At 35.6% G+C, this 18,355-nt stretch overlaps 2 protein-coding genes across 6 annotated transcripts in view; one reads left to right on the forward strand and one right to left on the reverse strand.

Moving 5' to 3' along the window:
• Positions 1–18,355, reverse strand: part of WDFY4 (WDFY family member 4) — a 370,289-nt gene that overhangs the window by 68,260 nt on the left and 283,674 nt on the right. The gene's annotated exons all lie outside the window — the stretch shown is intronic.
• Positions 1–18,355, forward strand: part of LRRC18 (leucine rich repeat containing 18) — a 32,380-nt gene that overhangs the window by 1,584 nt on the left and 12,441 nt on the right. For 3 of the 5 annotated variants that reach the window (XM_051981895.1, XM_051981893.1, XM_051981897.1), the window contains exons 3-4: positions 4,754–4,854; positions 5,103–5,190. The gene's annotated coding sequence lies outside the window, so the exon portion shown is untranslated. Of the gene's footprint in view, positions 1–2,184; positions 2,971–4,118; positions 4,303–4,753; positions 4,855–5,102; positions 5,191–18,355 lie in introns of all 5 variants that reach the window. The other 2 variants (XM_051981894.1, XM_051981896.1) reach the window with 2 other exon arrangements.

The raw sequence follows: 18,355 nt of genomic DNA on the forward strand, positions 1-18,355 counted from the left end.
TGAGGTTTATTTCTTTTTACCAGTTCTTTACCCTGTGGATACCTCATCTATTCCCTGCTCTTCAGTCATCTATTCCAGATGCCTTATGCCTTTATGCTCATGCGCCTGTTCACCATTCCGCTGTCTAATCACTTACTTGTACTCTTTCCTTAGATACACTAATAGCCTTTGAACAACCAGTTCAATACATTTTTGTTAAGCACATATTAGATACAGAGCACTGTGCTAGGCACTCAAAGGAGAAAAAGGTTTAAATAATGTCACAGTCATTCTCTGCCTTCCTGGAACTTCCACTCTTGTAGGATAAGCACAAACATCTAAAGCTATAACATAAAATAATGTTGTGTTATATATTTTAGGAGTTCTGATAAAATGTTATATGAGGGCTGAAGGGTAACATCATTAATGATGGGAAGAAGGAAAAATAGCACTAAAGAAGGAATTTAATGAGCATAGGGAATATTATGACAAGGAAGTGGGAGAAGACAGGGCTTTGGGGAAAATTTCTTAATTTTCCCCAGTATTTTTCTACTATTTCACTTTCTCATTCCTCAAGATGTCATTTAGTTAGTTTTAGAGTAATCTTATTCACTGGTCACATGAATCCATTTTGGCTTTTAAAATGCATTTATAAAAATTCATTGTCACACTAAGGCTGAGGATTTAAAACCAGAAATGAAGCATATAGGTTTTTTTTTTCCCATGTCCTAAAATATGATGTCTAGGCCAGGACACGTTCCTAGATGAGGTCCAAGCAAAGCAAAGCAAGGGAGATTTTAATCCCTCGCATTCTAGACACAATACAAATACATTGAACACAATGTGAAATTCAATCCTATTACACTTGTAGTTTATGTGTTTGAGCCCTATACATGCAACCTATGATCAAATTAGTGTTTTTGGCTACTGCATTACTCTGTTGACTCAGATTGAGTTTTTAGTCAATTAAAACTTCCAGGTCATTTTTCATATAACTACTGTCTATTCGTATCTTCCCATGTTGTATTTGTTTGGTTGATTTTTAAAATTCAGGTTAGGAATTTAGATTTATCTCTATCAAATGTTATTTAACTGGATTTTGCCCATTATTCCAGTTTATAGAGTTGCATTTGGATACCAATTCTGTCATCCTAAGCATTAAGAATTTCATCTACTTCCATGGGATACATGTTTGCTGAGGCTATCATCTATGGCAGGAATCCTACTGTTGGAGGGCCAGACTATAGTAAAAACAAAAACTCTGTTTTGTGGGCCTTTAAATAAAGAAACTTCACAGCCCTGGGTGAGGGAGATAATCGTCCTCAGATGCTGCATTTGGCCCGCAGGCCATAGTTTGAGGACCCCTGAATTCTATGCCTTTTAGAAATGGTAGTTTGCTGATAGATTACTTAAAAACTCTGGTGCCCACTGTTCCTTTTTAAGGAATAAATAGGAACATGGAACATTAACAAGACATTCACTCTAGGCCTATTTATAAAAGACTGAGAGCAGGTCTAGTAATGATGGAGTTTAAAGGCCTCCTTATCTAGAGCTGTGGACTTGGAAAGCAAATTAATCCAAAATCTCCAAATCTCAATATGCCATTTGCATGGTTTCCTCTCTCTGTCTCTCTCTTTCTCTCTCTCCTACCCTCTCCCCCATTCTCTGTCTCTCCCTGTATCTCTGTTTCTCATTCTTCATCTCTCTCCCCCCTTTCTTCCCTCTCTCCCTTTCCCCATCATACACACACACACACACACACACACACACACACACACACACACTTCTTATGATAAAATATAAAATCTAGTCTGTATTCTCTAAGTTCCAAAAAACCCAGAGCAATCAGAGTATACCCCTGGAATGTGAACATAAACTGAAATATCCCCAAAAGATTGGTCCAAGTCTATTTGTACTAGAGAAAAAAACCATATTTAACTTAGGTAAGCCTCAAAGATGGCAAAGAAATTGAGAGAAAGTTCAAGGGATTCTAGGGAAATTCTGCAACCATTTTTCCTACTTTCCTATCCTGCACTGGGATCAAACCAGCAGTTTCTTAGCAGGTCTTAAAAATGATCTTGTTTCAGAATAGATAGGACATTGAGTTTGGACATAGGAATAATAATAACAACAATAACAATAGCATTTTATAAAGCATTTTTAGATTTCTAAATACCTTGCATATGTTATCTCATTTGATAATAGAGGAAGACGAGGCTCAAATCCTGGCTCAAGTACTAATTAGCTGTTCAGTGCTGGGCAAGTCCCTTAACTTTTCTGAACTTCAATCTTCTCAGCCATAAAATGGAAATAATAACAGCATCTCCTTCACAAGTTTGTCTGAGAATCTGCTGAGAATCTGCTGAGAAATCACCAGACAAATCTCAAAGCATTATATGATCTAAGTTAATTATCAATATTATTATTGAGATTGCTCCAGACTCAGAAGTTCATTGGTATTGGGAAGAACCAGTAGGAAATACGACCATTATAGATTTATGTTGACTTTGCCTCCGATACGACGACTTGGTGCCCTATGTATGATAAGTCCCTTTCCTACAATCGCAATCAATATGTGTCAAAGATGGACTTAGCCTGGGATCTTCCTGTCTCTAAGGTTGCTCTCTAGCTACTGTGGCACAACGCGCTGGTATTGTCAATATTATTGCTGCTGTTGTTTATTTCGGGGAAGTTCTGGAGATTGATCATGGATCAGTCAGAGCAGGAAGGAACTTCGAAGTCAGGCAGTTGAGCCTTCTCCCATTTTATGGAGGAAGATGCTGATCCAAGAGAAGTTAAAATGAATTTGTTCAGGGTTACAGAGGGAGACAGCAGCATCAGGATCTGAACTTGGAATCTCCGACTCGAAGAGCTCATTACCATCCTAGTTTTCTAATGAGTTTGGGCCTTACTGGACTATTGCATATGTTTTCACATATTAGACAAAGACTCATACAAGTCTACTGAGCGCTTTAGGTTCCAAGACTAAAGGTACCGGAAAACACAGACCATATACATATGCTATATATAATATATATATATGAATTACATAAACACATATATCTAAGTATATGCTCATATGAACATATGCATATTTATATGTGTATTTATATATTATATATACATATATCTGTATATCTCAATGTCTATCTATTCCCATATCTTCATTTATCTATATATTTATTCATATCTCTCTGTATCTCCTTGTTTCTGTCTATCATTGTCTGTCTCTCTGGTCTCAGTACCTGTCTCTATTTCTCTAGTTCTCTCTTTCCGTCTCTGTCTCTGTGTGTGTGTGTCTGTCTCTCTCTCCCTCCTCTCTCTGTTTTCGTCTGTTTCTCTGCCTCTGTCTTCTATTTCTCTGTGTGTGTGTCTTTGTTTCTGTCTCTGTTTGTCTTTCTGTCTGTCTGTCTGTCTCTCCATCTGTCTCTCTCTGTATGTGTATGTGTATGTGTTTGTTTGGCTGGTCTCTGTCTCTACCTGTCTCTCCTTCCTCTCTCTGTCTTTATCACTCTATTTTTCTGCCTCTATTTGTTCCTCTTTTTCTGTCTTTGTCTTTGTTTCTCTAACCTTTGTCTCTTTGCCTCCTTCTCTATTTGTCTATTTGTCTCTCTTTGTGTCTATCTTTGTCTCTGTCTCTGTCTCTCAGTCTCTGTCTGTGTCTGTGTCTCTCTCATCTCTCAGTATCTTTCTGTCTATCTCATCTCTGTTTCTCTTATCTCTGTCTCTCTTTTCCTCCTTTCTCTCTGTCCTTGTCTGTCTGCCTGTCTCTCTTTCTCTCTCTCTTCTCCCTTCCTCTTCCCTTCACTCCCAGTAAAGGTTCTGGGCTTCATTAGACCATCTATTTTCTCATGTGCACATTTGTGAATTGAATTAGAGGCTGATATTAGGATGTTAACCTTGCAGGTAGAAGCGATTGCTTTTTCCCTCACCAGTGCTTGGCAATAACTTGTCTTTAAAGGTACCAAAATCTCAAACTCTTATTCAAACTCATAGACTCATTAAAAGTATGTTTTACCAAGATCTGACTACAATATTAAGATATGTACTTATCATATGTTAGCTGCAATCTTGGAAGAAAAAATACTATATAATGATCAAGATTCTTAAATGTGTTTCATTTTTGTTTAAATCCCCAGCACTCAGCAAGGTGCTTAATAAAGGGTTGTTGAATTAAATTGAATCTTCCAGTATTAATCAACTTTCTGCAAGCATAATGGCTCACACTTTAATGGTCATTGATTTGAATGGAAACTTATTCATTCCTTGCTTTGAAAAAGAGGATTTTCAAAAGGCCTCAGACTCTGGGCATTTTCTTACCAGGTATGGTCACTCCAAGCTGAATTTTAAAATTCTAGAAAATCACAATTTAAAAAATAAGAACACAAATCCCAACAGAGTTGACTTATTGTTATGCATAGATATTTTAAAGATTTTTTTTTTTGGTTAATTTCCTTTCCATGATTTAATTCTCAGATAATGTCCTTGAAAGGATGATTTGGTTATCACAAACTGGGGTACAGTCAGAAATAGACCTGATAAAACTCTCCCCTAGACAAATGCTGGCAAAGTGTGCTGCAGGGTGGTCAGGCACAAAGGTAGAGGGCAGTTGGGGAAGAGGGGGGCCTTCTTGATGATCTGTCTGACTAGCAAATAAATTCCTCTGTCTGTGGAATCAAGCTAAAAGCATTTCGCAATCAGCTCTACTGAACTTTCCCAAGGTTTTCAGACTCATCAAACAGTAACCCCCTCTGGTTCTTGTTTAAACTTGCAGGTTAGACTCAAACATTATGGTAATAATCTCCAAGGACCCAGGCTTCCTGTTGCCTAGTGACAAAGTTTCCGAGTTCACTGAAGAATTGAGACTATAACTGAGTAAGTTCATTTTTCTCTTTCTCTGTGTTTGTGTGTGTGTGTGTGTGTGTGTGTGTGTGAGAGAGAGAGAGGGGGGGGGGAAGACAGAAGGATAAAGAGAGAGGGAGAAGGAAAGAGGGGAAGAGAGAGAGAGGAGGTGAGAGAGGGAGACAAAAGGTGAAAGAGAGAAGGAGAGAGAAACATGTGTGTATCCATGAGTGGTGGCAGATGTACTAATTACTTTTTTATTTTTACTTTTCTTAAATCAGAGTTTGAAGTTGTGCCTCTAGTCTTGAGCCTGCAATTTTAGAACTGCCAAGCAATTGAAACTCAAATGCACCCTGGTCTCTTCTTTCTGTGAGTTTTCTTTGCAAATCCCAGACAAAAGCTAATTCAATATTTAGAGGAGAACCTATACGAGAGAAGGCCAAAAAAGGCAGCTCATTCCAAGGATAAAATAGTTTTCTGAGGGATGGAGGGGGTGGTGTGGGATCCAAAATGGACTTTTGCAGCAGCTTGATAAGTTCTTTGGAAAGTTTTTAATCAAAGGTGTATGTTACAAGGTGACAGTAAAGTTACAACTCTTATTTCCTTGCTAAATGCTGGAATTTTAAAAGTGGTCTTTAAAATTATTTGGAAATATGCTTTAAATGCCCAAGTATTTCTAGGAATGTATACAATGAAAGCAACATAAGAGAACAGTGTGAGGATTATTGGGCTGTGATCATTCAGTACTCTCCTTCAAACTAGTCTCAAAGTCAGAGTAAACAGGAAGTCTCCTGAGCAATTACTATTTGCTAAATGCAATGAAAGTTTTAGTCCAAATGACCTGAAGAAATCACACTAAATGGAGGCACTCCAGATCAGTTAGGAAGAAGGAATTACAAGTCTTAGAATTTTACCATAAGGCTCTATGTAACTTATATGTGGCTGGCTAGAAAATATTCTGGCTTTTAAATCTTGCCTTCTAATCTTATTTCTGATGCTTACCACTTGTGTGATCTTGGACATATCATTTAACCTCTTCTGGCCTCAATTTACTAATCTGTAAAACAAGGGCAAGGGGACAGGTGCTAGACTCATTGGCCTCTGAAGTCCCTTCCAAATCTAAATTTATGATTAGTTTTTTATTTTGATCCATAGTAGATACAGTGCTGGAACATGGAGTCAGAAAACTCAGTTCTAATCCCTCATCTGACTTGTTTATTAGCTTGGTATGACTATGAATGAACAAGTTACTCAATTTATCTGAGCCTCAGTTTCTTAAAGTGTAAAACTGATATAATAATATCTAGACTACTTTAAAAGCTGCTAATGGGAATTAAATAAAGAGGTGTGTCAAGCAGTAGGTATATGTTCTTTATTATTATAGAAAAGACTAGCACAGGGAATGAAGATTTGGGGTGAAAGCATGCTTCTTACACAGATCAGCTAGAATTGTATACATTTGCTGCTATTCAGTCCTGTCCTACTCTTTGGGACCCTATTTGGGGTCTTCTTCGCAAAGATATTGGAGTGGTTTGCCATTTCCTTCTTCAAATTAATTTTACAAATGAGTTAAGTAATTTGGGTAGTCACAAAATTAGTAAGTGTCTGAAACTGGATCTAAACTTGGGTCTTTCTGACTTCAAACTGAACTTTTCTTTCTCTTTCTTTCTTTCTTTCTTTCTTTCTTTCTTCCTTTCTTTGTTTTTTGTTCTTCCTTTTTTTATAAAAGCTTTTTATTTTTTCAAACATATGCAAAGATAGTTTTCAACATTCAACATGCAAAATGTTGTGTTCTAAATTTTTCTCCTTCCCTCCCCCCAACCCTTCCTCAAGACAGTGAGCAATCCAATATAGGTTAAATATGTGCATTTCTTCTAAACATATTTCTATATTCATCATGCAAGAAAAATCAGATTGAAAGCAAAAAAAAAAAAAACCCAGATAAAAAACCAACTTAACAACAATAACATCAAAGGTGAAAAATATCATGTTTTGATCCACATTCACTCTCTCTTCTCTCTGAATGTACTGGCATTTTCCATCACAAATCTAGTGGAATTGCCTCGAATGACCTCATTGTTAGAAAGATCCAAGTCCGTCACAGTTGATCATCACATAATTTTGTTGCTATGTACAATATTTTCCTGATTCTACTCACTTCACTTAGCATTACTTCATATAAATCTTTCTAGGCTTTTCTGAAATCAGCTTGCTCATCCTTTCTTATAGAACAATAATATTCTATAACATTCACATACCATAACTTATTCAGCCATTCCCCAACTGCTCAGCATCCCCTCAGTTTCCAGTTCGTTGCCACTTGAAAAAGGGCGGCCACAAACATTTTAGGACATATGGGTTCTTTTCTCCTCCTTTATGATCTATTTGGCATATAGACTCAGTGGTGACACTGCTGGACACTTCACAGTGTGATAACTTTTTGAGCAGAGTTCCACATTGCTCTCCAGGATGGTTGCATCAGTTCACAACTCTACCAACAATGCATTAGCGCTACAGTGTTCCCACATCCCCTCCAACATTAGTCATTATCTTTTTCTGACATTTTAGCCAATCTGAGAGGTGTGAGTTGGTACCTGAGCTGTCTTGATTTGCATTTCTCTAATCATTAATAAATTAGAACATTTTTTTCATATGACTAGAAATGGCTCTAATTTCTTCATCTGAAAATTATCCATTCATATACTTTAACCATTTATCAATTGGGAAGTGGTTGTATTCTTATAAATTTGAGTCAATTCTCTATATATTTTAGAAATGTGATCTTTATCAGAAACACTGGCTATAAAATTTTTTCCCCAGTTTTTTGCTTTCCTTTTAAATCTTAGCTACATTGTTTTGTTTGTTCGCAATCTTTTTAATTACTATAATCAAATACATTTTGCATTTTAAAATATTCTTTAGTTCTTTTTTGGCCATAAATTCCTTTCTTTTCCACAAATCTGAGAGGTCACTATCCTAATGTGATTATTGTATCACTTTTTATTTCTAAATCATGAACCCGATTCAACCTTATCTTGTTATAGAGTATTAGATATTGGTAAATGCCTGCTTTCCTCATAGTCCCTTGGAGATCCCTTGGAACTCCACCTTTATACTCAAGTTGTAAGTCGGAGCCCCTTCGCCCTAACAGAGACTCTAGGGATAATCTGTCTACCTAACATGAGGGTTTCTTCATTTGAGAGAAAAATATGCTTTAATCTTTCCCACCTATATCTGTAATCTATTTAATATATTAATCACTATAGTATAGATCCTAGTGTCTCTCTGTACTTAAGTTAGTAAACTGACAATACAGCAAGATTATGTTAAATACTTATTGTTACATTGTATTATTGAAGATGGTTAATTTAGGCTTTTTTCAATAAATATGTGGAGTAAAAGTATTGTGAATTAAAAAAATCACTTGATCATATTTCCTAACATCCTTATCCCCTATTATATTTATGTGCTATTTTTCCTGCCACAGAAGGAACAAAAAAATCCTGATGTTTATGTAGTCTGAAAACTTTCACCTGTCCAACTCTTGCCCCCAGGTACCCTAAGTATCTTATCATTTACTGTACCTGATTGCTAAAAATAGCAGTATGAGGGCAAATATTTAACAACCAGTTCTTTGAATTTGGGGGAGAATGGACCTTACTTTTAAACTTAATATGTATTACCAAGAGTTTTCCATCACTTTCTTAAGTCCAGAAATTAACAAAACAATAAATCAAGACCTGATTTTAACATTTGCTGATTTCCAAGGTATAAATAATTCCACTAAACATTTAACAATCAGTTCTCAATAGCCAGTATGACCTGGCTAGCATAACAGTCTATGAGTACTCCACAAATTCTTGTACTAAATTGAATTATCTGAATTCCAAATAAGAATTTTAAATTCTTTTAGATGGCCTTAACATTTAGAAGCTATATGAGGTATATGCTCATAAATAAGTATCTCTGTTACAACAACATCTTCTCCCCTGAGGAAATAATCATGGTTACAAATCATATGTATATGGCAGGAAGCTGGGAATCCCAGGTGTGTGTGTATGTGTGTATATGTGTGTGTATTAACCTTCCCTAGTCCCTTTCTTCTTATCCAATCTGAAAATGAAGCAAGCTCCTTATAAAAGAGGGACTAGGACCCAGAAATTCAATTTGATTTTTAATAAGTGCCTACCATGTTCCAGACACTATGCTAAGAGCTGAATCTCTTAAAAAGAGGCAAGGGCCTACAAACCTAACTCCTGTCCAGGTGCAGGGACTGAGTGGGAGAGAAAGTTATCCCATTCACTTGAGAGACTTTTTGGCTAACTCTGTACAAGGTATCCTTCTCCCTTGCTCATATCAGGGAAACTCTTAAAATACTTGGATATCCAGATCCCCAGGAATAAAGTCCTTCCAAGGTCCTAATGGAGGAAGCCCCATTTACACTTGTACATCTGTCTTATTGTAAGAGTTTTAGGATTTGGAATGTTACTTGAGCCTAAAGAGTTGGGAAAGAGAAAGAAAATGGGAGAAGATAAGGATAAGAGCAAAATAACAAGGAGAGTCAGAAAGATAACCATGATGGTTATGAGAAAGCCACACGAAGATACAAACAGTCCTCATTTATGTTTGCAACATTTTTATTTCCCTAAAATTGAAGCTCTTCAAGCCTTCTTACCAAAATTAGGACTAAGCTAGTTTAAAATCTGTTTATCCTTCCAAACTCTCATGGCCATTAAATGTAAAATATCTACAAAGTTGCTGCCCAGAGACTTTTCTATTTCTTGATTCATCAAATTAATTATTTAAAATCTGGCTAAATACTTCAAGCCTCTTGAGGCACAGACACAGAAAAGTCAACAGTAGGGATGAATAAGAAAGTCAATCTAAAACAATGGGGCAGTGGGTTCTGTATGTGGGCTGTAACTATATCAAGATCAGAGTAGATGAAGTCTTTGGTCTTAAGTATCTGGAAAGATTGCTCCCTAGAAACTCCTTATCTGCCTTCTCTGTCACTGTTGATGAGGTTGCTTTTGTGCTGTAAGATGGCAATGGTATTAAGCAAAACTTCTTAACTCTTGGAGGGTAAATCCAGAAAATATAATCTCTCCAATACCATAAGTATGGACAAAAAATAAATCATTAATAGAAGAGGAATGTGTTGTTCCATTGGTAAGATCCTTAGGAGAATACTTAGCACTTGAAGTCTGATACCTTGACTTTGCCCTTGGGATTATCAAAGGAAGTCACTTCTGCCCTTTATTTTTGTGTGATAGATTTCTTAGGACTCTACTCTCTGCTCATTGTCTGGGTATTGGGGTTGGTCAATCCAAATCGATTTCTATTCAGTTCTAAAAGATTTAGCAACCCAACCATATTTTTCATCTAATATCTTTTTATATGGTATTTAAGTTGTTATCTTTCAGATTAATACTTGGTTATTTGACATCTCTTTCATTCTGTACATATTTTAAGGTCATATGGAACTCTTAGGATCATGGGATTTAAACCTGAAAGAGACTTCAGGCAATTGATAGATGAATATTTGTTGGGGATTTACCAGTTGGATGTGGGTTGTATTGGGGACTAGGTGATCACAGAAGACGCTTCTAAGATTCAGTAATTCTATGGTGGTGAACAATCCAGTTTAGCTAGAAGTACATGTAGAATTAATGAAAAATTAAGGCAGAGTAAGATTATAATGTGAGAACTCTTTTCCATATTTTCTTAGAGTGTAAGCTCCTGGAAGGGAAAGATTTCTTTTTGCTTTGTCAAAATCTACCCATTCCCAGCATAGTTGTCTGAACTGTGTATTCATTCTATAATTTTCTAAATTAAACTGAGTACCAATATTTAGATATTATTTCTTAGGTAATAGGGAATCATTGAAAGAGTTTGAGTATAATTGAAGTTATGGGTGATTTTCTATATATGTACAATAACTGTAGCAGAGCCAGATTAGCTGAAATCTCTGGTCTTAAGTATCTCAGGAGATTGATCCACAAGTGTCTCTTATCTACTTTCTAACTGTCAAAGAGGTGGCTTTAGTAGTGAACGATAGTGGCCAATATTGACCAGAATTTGCCACTCACATTAGGAAAATCACTTTGGTAACATGTATTAGATTAATTGCAGAGGAAAGATCGCAGAAAGGAAAAGCATTTAGGAGAATAATTGCTAAATAATAGTCTAGCCAAAAGGTGATGATTCCTGAATCCAAGATTGTCCTCTTGGACTTCTTTGGGAAAGTGGGAAATTGGAATTCATTTAAACAAGGAAAAGCACAGCTGGAAAACAAATACTTGAGTTTTAAACCTAATTTGGATTCAGACCTTGCTAAGGAGCCTGTGCTCCTTTCTCTATTTCCTGCTGCATTTCCTCCCAGAACAGAAACTGACAGAAGCTTAAAGTCCATGATTCACATATACCATAGCAAAAAAATCTGACTAATATATATTGATACCTTTGTTTTGGGCAACCTTTTAAAACAAATTGAGAAGGTGTTTTTCTGCCTGGGAGGGAAATGTTCCTAATTCCAAAGATACCAGAAATCTAGTCCCTCCCCTATCCAGATACTGACATATTTATGCCATTTCCCATGTATCTTCCATTTCTAGTTTGTAAACTGTCAACTTTTAATTTCCAAAAATTACCAAAAAATCACACTCATAACTCATAACTGATGTCAAGACTTTGGTGTCTGTGATTTTGAGTACTTCAAAACGTGATGATACTAAATGTTATGTCTTAGTACTTTAGTAATAAAGTGAAACATTATTACTATGTAGAAAAAGAGCTTTGGCTACAATAATTTCTGTCTTTCAGACTACTCTATGTAGTCAATGGATAATTGAATGAAAATAACTCATGAAAAACTTACAATATAACAAGCTCTATGCTAAGTACTAGAAACTCACAGACAGAAAATAATCTCTGCCCTCAAGGAGTTTACATTCTAATGGGGAACACTGCATAGAATGGGAAGGGAGTTATGGTTTGGGACATCATAAAAGTGGAACAATAAGCAGTCTATAAATATGCTCCTTCTAGAGGCCATGGTTGTATGGATCTGTTTACATTTCTCAGAAAAAAAGGTAGAAAGGTGAGAATTACAATATGGAACTGTTTATTTTATGGTTCCTGGGAACACAAATACCTAGTGGTTTAGGTAAGTAATTTTTAAAAATACAATCATTCTTAAGTCACCTATGATATGTTAGTTTAAAAATGCTAACATATCTATCTTAATTTAATAATTTGTAGAGGCAGAGAGAGACACTCATGTGGAATTCCAATTGGAGGAATTTAGGATTGGTTGTTAGAGGGTCTACCTGAAGATGAGTGCCTTGGATACAAATATATATCACACAACTTGGACCCTGAGCAAAATAATCTATGAAAGTTAAGAGTGAACTGTCCATAAGTCTAAAACTAAGACTGTTTTCAGAAAAGGATATATGACAAGGAGAAAAAAAAAGACTTACTCTAGCTGCTTCTAAATAAATAATCTATTCCATTATACCATATTGATCCTTTGCCATGCCTATAGAAATGATTGCATGTTTCTAATATCATAGTCATTTTTAAAGAGTTTAAAAACTAGGTTGAGCAAATACCCTCCTCATTTAGTTATTTAAAATAAAATATGAAGACCTTTTTTTGAGCCTCATCGACTGGGTAGGTGACATTATGAGACAACTTGAAAATCTAGACTTTATCAACATATTTGATCTGTCTCCCATTCCATCTCTACTAGATTGACTCTTTGTGGTGCCTTTAAAATCTGAGCCCCTTGAGAGCAAGGACTGACTGATTTTTCTATTTGTATCTTCATTGCTTAGTGTATTGTACATGTCAAGCACTATATAAATAAATTTTCATTTGTTTGTTAAACAAAGTTCTTCCTCCCTCCCCTCCTTCCTCCTTTCCATGTTTCTTTCTTCTTCTTTGCTTTTTCTTTCTTTTGGAATTCTTCTTGTCATATAACTAGAGCTCAGAGAAGGAGACTGGATTAAAAAGGAATAAATTCAATAATTTTTATTCTTTGATGCAGATTTTCTAAATTCATATAGACTATTAGAATTGGAATTTAAAAGTTGCTGTTGTGGTTGTGAATATATTGGATCATGTTTGACCTCTTTGTAATTCTATTTGCAATTTTCTTGGCAGCAATCCAGGAATGGTTTGCCATTTCCTTCTCCAGCTCACTTTATAGATGAGGAAACTGAGGTAAACATTGTTAAATGACTTGTCCAGGGTAAGTCAGCTAGTAAGTACTTGAGGCTAGATTTGAACTCAGGTTTTCCTGACTCCAGATATTACAATCTATCCATTGCGTTCCCTTGTTGCTCTTAGAATAGACCTGAGTTCAAATTCCTTCTCAAGCACTTGCTAGTGATGTGATTGTGGGCAAATCATTTTAGTTGTTTTGTTAGCACATTGTTTAGAATGCTGGGTCTGAAGTGAGGTAGACCTGAGTTGAAATTTAGCCTTAAACATTTACTAGCTATATGGTCTTGGGAAAGTCACTTAACTGCTGTCTTCCTCAACTCTGATATGGACATAATGGTAGTATCTGTCTCACAGTGTGGTTGTCATGAAGAGCAAATGAAATAATATTTTAGAGTTTCTAAGATAAAATAGACACTTAAATGCTTATTCTCTCCCCTCTCTTCATACCTATGGAATTTCAGTTTCCTCACCTGAAATATGGACATAATTATGACCTAATCCATAGAGTAATTGTGAGGATCAAATAACATAATGTCACAAAGTTCTACAAATAAATCTTAAACCCTAGTATAAATGTGAGCTAGTAGTCTTATTTTCATAGGACTATTAAAGAGTTGAGAAACAGGAGAGAAGACAACCCACATGTTGTCTCTACATTGGACAATTCCTCCCAGGTAATGGTAGTGTCCACTTAGGATTTACTTAGGCCCATTGGGTAAGTAGTCTTACTTCCAGTGTCAGTAGATAAATCAAGGATATAATAACATGTGACCTACTCTGCTTTTTTTGTATATCTGCCCTCTGCCAAAGTAAAATTATAGATAGCATTTATACTAATTAACTTCTTTCTTCTGCTTATTTGCAGAAGCATTTAATGGTTTGTGGTAATGCATGTCCCAAATATCACAAGTTACTTAAGTACTGCAGTAATCCCTTTCATATCTGTCTAAAAACTCATCATTTGGTGACCAACCTTCTCATCCCGAGTCTCTTTGTATAAATCATGTTGGTCTCTGGAAAAAAAATCATAGACTTCATTGAAGGGCCTATAGTCAAAGTTTGCCAGGTTGATAGGATCTATTGGAGTAATCATATAGAACTCCAGACTTACCTGTATGACAGTGTGAGGCATTTGAATTTAATGGAAGACTAATTAGTTCAGGACTACAAATTGGAATTTCTAATGTATCTCATAGGTGATTAAAACTTGTTCCAAGTTCATCTTTTAAAATTTGATGATATCTTTTTACAAGAAATACTGTGAGTTTATTATTTTTTTTTAATTTTAGGCAAACCAAATTTCATACACATCTCTATGTTTTTCTTTTTTGCTGAGGCAATTGGGGTTAAATGACTTGCCCAGAGTCACACAGCTAGGAAGTGTTAAGTGTCTAGACCAGATTTGAACTCAGCTTCTCCTGACTTCAGGGCTAGTGCTCTATCCACTGCACTACCTAGCCTGCCCCAAAATATATCTCTATTGTGATATCTTATGTTAGTTATTGAAAAATTGATTTAAAAAATGGATGTGTTGGTGATCTGTCTTCCCAAAGGATAACTATCAGAGACAGAGCCATAGTTGCACATTGTAGTGCTACCAAGTGGGGCTCAACTTTGGGAAGTTAGCATAGCAGATATATAGTTAAAAGCTACATCTGGGACACAGGTCATTATCATTGATCTCTCCTGGTGGCATGATATTATTCATACTAAAAAACACCATATTGAACTAAAGATCAACTTGGAAGGGGCCAAGGACACAACATATGCTCCTAATATGTCCCAGAGCAAAGATGACCAGCTGTAAACATAAATGCAAAAAATATAAAATGAAAACATCCTATAGCACTGAAAACTATGACCACACATCACTTTCATGAGCCCTATCTGGCTTCTACTGTTAAAATTTCCCCTACAATCCATTACATATTAACTATCCTTTTCTCTGATCAGATATTTCCTGTTTAGTCCCTGGAATGGGTAGTAGTGCCAGTGGTTAGCTCCAGTGTTTAGTAGCACCTTTAGTCCTACTTTTTCTGTGCCTTATTGCCTAGTACACCCACCCAGGAGGGGAAGAATAAGCCCTCTCACACCTGATGGACCAAAAATCCAAAAAATAAATAATATGCTAACTGGAACTATCATCATTGGCTTCCTGAGATTTTTAGAAAAGGATTAGAGAATTATAGAATTGAAAACCCAAATGTCATCAAGTTCATTCTTATATCTGTTGTAGTAATCCCCACTGTAGTATCACCATAAAATGGTAATTCAGCCCTAACCGAAGACCACTATTAATGATGCAATCCTATGTCTGCACAATTGTAATGATCAGGAAGTACTTTACTTATATTGAATCAATAATTTTGATCTATTGGCCCTATATGTCTTTTGGTAGGGCTAAGTAAAATATCTACTTCCATATAAGTATCCTTCAAATATTTGGAGGTGACTATTTTTTTTTTTTTTTTTTTAGTCTTGGTGAAACAGTCAGGATTAAATGATTTGGCCAGGGTCAGAGGTGGTTTCCTTTCTCTATTCCCCAGGCATCCATTATCTGTTCTAAAAGATGGTATTCAGGACAAAATATAACATTCTAAATGTAGTATAACTAAAGCATTTAGAAAACACTTAATATGTGCAAAATGCTGTGCAAAGTTCTACTGATACAAATACACCTCTGCTCTCAAGGAGCTCACATCCTGATGGGAGAGACAAGATATATGGAAGATCTCAAATGCAAGTCAGATAGAAATGTCCCATGATTTTTAGGGTATAGTGATATTGCAGATAATAATCCTCTTTTTAATATCATTTCCATCAATGAAATTCCTATCAACTAGTGATATACGTACCCACAGACTCAGACACACACAGACATATATATTGAATCACTTAGTTTTGTTATCTTGATATGTAAAATTAGGGTGGTTTCTTCAGCCTACTAGAATATATTTCTGTATCCAAATCAGTAAATATATGTGTGTGTTTATACATACATATATATATATATATATATATATATATATAAAATATCCAATATAAATTTACATCCAAATCAGTGAAAAAGAACAAATCCAATGGCAGAATTTTGTAGCATACCATTAGAGTGCTTCTCCACTCTTAACTCACTAATCTTAAAGACTCACAGATGATTGGATCATAAAATCACTCAGTTTTGAGACTACTTAACTATATTGTAATCATGTCATAGTTCTTCAGCTTTTCCACCATGATGCTATGGGAAATTGTGTCAACTATTTTGCAATACTATATCTGTAGCATTTCCCTAGCCTATTCATCCATTAATCCTGCCCCTCCAAAATGACTTTAGTCCAAAAAGACATTAGACATGTCTTGCTCTTAATGAATCTCATGGACTACTAGTAAGCATGCTTTCCTTTCCAAATGCCCTAAAATAAATGCTTTAAGATTGTGGTTTGGAATTTTGCCAGTAATCAACATCAAGATCATTGACCTACAATTAGAAGGACCTATCTTCTTTCCTTTTTTTCTAATTGCCATAGTTCTCAGTTCTAGTTCTATAATGTTTCTCCTGTCTTCCTAGATTCTTTAAAGGCACCAAGAGGTTACTCAAGGCCAACCAAAATGAACTACCTGAAGAGTCACTTGATATACCTTCTTTTACTATGTTGTTGTTTAGGAGTTGCTAGTCTTTCAGTCTCTTTATCCATTGGCTTTTCTATACTCAACTTTCTTGAATTCTCTATTTAATGTGAGAAGAAATAAATTTTATAGTTTAATAGACATAAGAAACGAAACATATTCATTCAGCACTAAATTAACTATATTAACCAGATCCTACTTTATAGTCTTCATTAGGAAGGACGTCATGCTCCTGGGTCTAGCCACTGTGGGCTTCTGTACTCAAAGTCCTAGAAGCAGCTCCCCTCATCAGGGCAACTTCAACAGTGAATCCTAGATTCTCCTTATCCCTCCTCTTGACAAGCTTCATATTATCCTTGAGTATATGCGTAGCCTGAACTGGGAACCTTTTTCCTAGCTTATCTTGGCTTCCTCCAGCTTGTTAGTCATGTTTTACTAACCTTATTCTACAGAATGTTGTCCTTGGCTGACAAAATAAAAGACATCATGGAATAATGTAGAAGAATTCAGCTTGGGTTGGGTGGGGGGGAAGGGGAGGGGAGTCATTGCAACTGTATTCAGATCCTGTCTTTCCCTTCCTCCATGTGTCACTGGGCAGTCAGTTAAAATCACTAGGCTTCAGTTTCCTCAACTTTCAATTGAGGGAGTTGGAATAGATAAGATCTAAAGTAGCTTTAGATTTTGGGGGGCAGTTCTCTTGGAAATTCAAAATAGAATATAGAAAAACAAATATTTCAGATGATTTCCTGAAACTCATACTAACTTTGTGACCCTGGTTGCCTTTCAGATTCTCAATTTTCTCTTCTATAACATCAAGATAATAATAAGACCAACCTTCTAGTATTGCTATGAATTGAATTCCTTAAAGTGATATGTAAATATGAGTCAGTAAGAGGAAGAGTAGGAGTAGGAGGAGTAGGAAGAGTAATATTATTATAGGAACTGGACCTGTGATTTCATTGATATAGAAAACTATTAGGTGAAAATATTCTTGAGAGCAGAAGTTGAAATAATTTGTCCACGAATGTAACCTGAATTACAATTACAATTAAAATGTAATTGGGAAATTAGAATAAATAAATAAAATAAGTAGAATAATAAATACATATAAATAAACACATGCTAATACCACATTTTAAAACTAAATAACCCCAAGTGGATGCTTATATATGGTTTAATGTCCTCTATTTTTTTTTTCTGAGTTTCATGCCATTGACCTACAATACCAAGAAATGAGGTGATTTTCCCAGGGTCATATAAATATTATGTTTTTGAAATAAAATTTAAACCTAGATATACCTGCTTTCAAGGTCAGATTTTTATTAATAAACCATGCTGCCAATATCAACACGACCACCATTATCAACACCACCATATGATCTGGCTAAAACCTATTAACCAACTAAGTATAGAAAAAGTACCTTTAGAAAAAAATATGGGTGCATATTTACCTACCCATCTATCTATGAGAAAGGAAATGGTAAAACTCCAAAGATAGATATGGGAACATGGGACAGTAAAAAAAACAAGCAAACAAACAAAACTGATTTATGAGCCAAAGCAGCAACAAACAAGCAGAGCAGAAAAATGATGACACTGTTTGTTGTTGGGCTGTGAATTGGATCATGGAGTGCAGCTATACCTCTCTTAATCCTGCAATGCCCCCTGGTGATCAGAA

This window comes from Antechinus flavipes, chromosome 2 (genome assembly GCF_016432865.1).
Source record: "Antechinus flavipes isolate AdamAnt ecotype Samford, QLD, Australia chromosome 2, AdamAnt_v2, whole genome shotgun sequence".
NCBI classification, from domain to species: Eukaryota; Metazoa; Chordata; class Mammalia; order Dasyuromorphia; family Dasyuridae; genus Antechinus; species Antechinus flavipes.